The sequence below is a fragment of the Solanum tuberosum genome, unplaced genomic scaffold (assembly GCF_000226075.1).
Source record: "Solanum tuberosum cultivar DM 1-3 516 R44 unplaced genomic scaffold, SolTub_3.0 scf00629, whole genome shotgun sequence".
NCBI lineage: Eukaryota > Viridiplantae > Streptophyta > Magnoliopsida > Solanales > Solanaceae > Solanum > Solanum tuberosum.
Window position 1 is genome coordinate 74350 of NW_006239549.1, and position 4918 is coordinate 79267.

Genomic DNA, 4918 nt, shown 5'->3' on the forward strand with positions numbered 1-4918 from the left:
AGTTGTTGTTGTTGGTGGGGACGCAATGGTACCAGACATATACTAACATCAATTTCTGAATTATCTGAAAATTCATAATCTTGAAGGCGGTAGTGATCGATCAATTCGAATCCATTCGCACGGAGTATTAATTTACTCACTTGTATGCCTTTCATTTCATGGATTCTCTCTTTTACCCTTCGAAGGCTATGTGTCCACCTTTAACGTGATAACTGATTTGGTCGACGTTGGCATTTTGAGAAGGAGTTTGATTTTTTTATGTTCCGACTTAACCACAACATTCTTAGTCAGTTCGAAATCTGTGATGAGTTGAATGTGAGATCGGTCGAGTATATCAGAATAATGAACATTTAGATCATCGGCTAAAACGTTACGTTTGAAGATTAGGGTTTGTTTTTGTATAGGAATACCTTGATATTTTTGTATCTTCTCTTTTACCTCTAAAATAGTGTCAAAATAGCCAACTTCAATTGCAAATGAACTTCCTTTTGTTGGGTAAAAAATCAAATCCATTTGACTTCGATATCACGAATAATAATACCTAAATTATCAAATTAGTTTGTTGTCGAAAACTGAATTGTATAAAAAAATAGTCTGAATTTAGTCAAATCAGAACTTTCACGGTTAAATTTATAAGAAAAAAAATGGTGAATGAATATTAAAGAAGATTAGATTTTGGTACTAAATATTTTATATTTTATGGACAGTCATTTCTTATTATTTTTCACATTCTGTAAATGTTTTTTTCTATTATTTTTTTTGGTCAAAATATTAACATCTGTTTTTAGTCTTCTATTTAATGTCTTTACTTTTTTTAGTAGATAATTTTGATTAACCATTTAATAAAATATTCAGCATTTTAAGAATATCATTTGTTCATAATTAATAATTAGCATATAAATGGACACTGATATCACTAAATTATAGTTAATTAATATATGTTTTTACCTTAATTCATCATTTAATTAGTATAAGTATTTTTTTTATAGGATCATATCCATTGACTTGTGGTATTTATAGAAAAAATGATTAAAATTTAATTATTATAATTTAGAAGTTAATTATATGACATGATTAATTTTCTATATTTGATCCGTTGTATTTTTTCTTGGTTTTTCATTTGGTGTCTGATACCTTTATTGAAGATTGACTAATTCAGATTCACGCCAAGTAGGACCATTTGGAAGACTGTCAAGGATTTCTTGACTCTATTTTATTTCAATATAATTAATATTTTTCTTTCTTAGATCAATAAAATTAGGAATTTTTAGACTAGACATTCTTTAAATTAAATCTCATATTTATCCCTTCACGAACATAAAAATCGTTAATATACAAAAAATGTTCTTGACAAATTTATGAATTTTTTAGAGCCACACATATATTTCTTTAATAGTTGATTTCTAATAACTAATTTTTACAAAAATAAAAATAAAAAATAACCAAGAGTTACTACTCAAATAATTGTTGAGGGTTATATGTAGTAACTTTTTAAATGTGTGTTGGTGCTATTTAATTATAGATCAAGAAAATAATCAGAGGACTCAGATTTATTCACGCCAAGTAGGACCATTTGGGAGACTGTCAAGGATTTCTTGACTCTATTTTATTTCAATATAATTAATATTTTTCTTTCTTAGATCAATAAAATTAGGAATTTTTAGACTAGACATTCTTTAAATTAAATCTCATATTTATCCCTTCACGAACATAAAAATCGTTAATATACGAAAAATGTTCTTGACAAATTTATGAATTTTTTAGAGCCACACATATATTTCTTTAATAGTTGATTTCTAATAACAATTTTTTACAAAAATAAAAATAAAAAATAACCAAGAGTTACTACTCAAATAATTGTTGAGGGTTATATGTAGTAACTTTTTAAATGTGTGTTGGTGCTATTTAATTATAGATCAAGAAAATAATCAGAGGACTCAGATTTATTCAGACTCTAATATAGTTAGATACGAAGCATTTGACACCAAGGCGTGAAACAAAAAAAAAATCAAGATTAATAATCTATGTTGTCTCTTAATTATCATAAATTATAATCTTGATCATTGTGTTTTACGACTAAGCATATTTAGTTTTCAAATAACTAAAATATGTATTTTTGATCTCATTATATTGTTGACAACTCAAAAAACGAATGAATAAAAATTAGCACATATTTTACAATCCACCCACCAAGTTTTTCTTGTGAAGCATATATTCCTGCCATCATAGACAATACAGAGAAGTCAAAATATATGAAAAGAGAGTATAAGTTGTATTATATTTCAATCGTCTCAATTGAAAAGTCTCATCTAAGCTCAGATGTAGGTACCTAAGTAGACCGATCTTTTTTAGCCCTTTTGCTGGTGTGGATGATTCAATTTTCAACCCAGAACTTGAAGATTCGGGTAGAGCATCAGATGGTTCTAACAATATCTCACTTGTGCTTAAAGGCTTGATCTTTTGATGCTTCTCTCATTAAATGTTGGTGGAAAGATGACTTCTTTTTTTTATGTAAGATAGTACTGATAAAATGTTGTTCATAATATTGGAGCTTCGCCAGGATGACTGTTGTAGTTGAATTCGAAAGAGTCTATTTGACAGCATGCCTTGAACATGGTTAATGGGCAAGAGTTGCTTCTGGAAATGGAAATAGGTATTTCTTAGATTTAATTAAAATATATGTTGGACATCTTTGCAGTATTAGTAAATTTAAAACATATATAAATTATACTAATACATTTAAATAAAGGGTAACCACGCAAGTTGTGTCAAATTTGTGTTCAGTTGTCATGTAAAGCATTTTTTCAGTTAGATTTCCATAAATTAAGGCTGATATCGATCCACTATCATCAATCAGGTCACTTAGGAAGGTATACATGCAATCATGGTGAGGAAAGATATATGGTATTCATCCAACATGTGAAATCGCACAAATCAGTTAAATATAAAAGGTGGTCAATGCTTACTCTCATCTACTCTATCAATGTATTTGTTTCACTAATAAGTAAAATAAAGTTGATCAAATATCAACACATATCAACGAAAGTAATACTATCAAGTCAATCAAGTATTCACAACGTATTAATTGCAAGTAGTAAAAAGTTATATAGTTTAGAACCAATGTTCAACGTAATGTGAATGAGCCTTCAGCCATGGGATATCGATATATTTTGTTGTAATGTAATCTATACGATAAAAATATAATATCGAGGCACTAATGTTGTCTGTAGATGGTACGTTGTGCATTCAAACTCCTTTTTGTCCTTTATAAGCTTTTTCTGCTAACATCCTGAACACTCAAGCCCACAAAACTTTTGTAGGTCATTTGAAGTTATCATTTGTGCCTCCACATGGAAAATTTCAATCTGTCGAGGAGAACAAAAAACATTAAGGTGAAATGTACAGGAAAAAAAGCTCTTTCGCAATGTGAAAGAACTTAAAAGGAAAGACACGGCAGAAAGATTAGCAACCTAAAGGAGAAAGAACCACTATAACACCAAAAGCAAAGTTTCACCAAAAAAATGCATGAATTATTTTTTACCAGCTTTTTAATTTAACAATTTGTTTACAAGGTAGTTGATGGAAAAAACACCACAACCATAATGTAATCATTACCACGATGACCATCTAATATTTGACTTCCATAATTTTCTAAAATTATGTGAATAAAAGAAGATACATGAAGCAATCATTTCACAACATATGTTCATATACAAGGCTATGAAAAGGCATTTCTCATAGCTAGTTGCATAACTTGTTCTATGAATACTTCACATGACATTTGCTTTACCATTGAGAGACATAAAGAAAAATTTCAATCCCAGCCAACATAAAAATACCATTAATCATGTGAAATAAGTAAATTGAACTTAAAATGGTCATGCCAATTATGTGGTCACTACATAGGGTATCTGTTAATTCTAAACAAAATAATTTTTTTAGGACTAAATTGATATATAGATTAAATGATGTATCTGAAAATTTGAATAGACAAAAAATCATATAGAAAGACCTTCTTTTGTCTTACCATTTCATGTGCTCCTTTATGTCGCTTCCGCTTTCGTTTCGGTTGTACCTCTTATCCCACTTCACATTTTGTTGCCCTCTCTTTTAAATAACAGTTTTATCCACGCTCGATCTTTAGAGTAGTTAACTGACACATTACTTAAATTTTATACAAAAGAACTTGGAGAACATTAAAGTGTGTAATAAACATGAACAACACTAGGACCTTGAAGTCTACAACAATAGTTTAGTAGAAAGAAGAAGAGACTATGCTTATTTAATAGAGACCAAATGCCGCATACTTTGTAAGGCTTTCATAACAGTTTAATGTAGTGTTCGTCCTCAAACATGTTGAGTACTTATGGAAACCTTACAGGTGTTTGAGAAAGTAGACGAAAGGGTATTTTTTTTTTATTCTCTTAATATTTGGTTTACTAATAAAGAAACTTGCATTTCAACCTTCTAAGTATCAATTCACCTATAAAGAGGCTTATGTAAAGTTCATTTGACGAATTTAAAATATATTAAGTTTCTTATATCAATATTCAAGATAATAAATTGCAAACACACTATTACATAAAAAATAAAAAAATTAATCTCCACCAATGACACTACCCTTAAGAATCTCGATAGTGTCACCTTGACAAATATGACATCCTTCGATTAGAATTTTCTTTGTACTATATAGTATATTTAGACAAAATCATGGAGTAATTATTAATTTCTTTGGTCCATTTTAGTTATTCACTGACGATATTGAAGAAGTTGTTGTTGTCGGTGGGGACGCAATGGTACCAGACCAGATACTAACATCAATTTCTGAATTATCTAAAAATCCATAATCTTGAAGGCGGTAATGATCGATCAATTCGAGTCCATTCGCACGCAATATTAATTTACTCACTTGTATGCC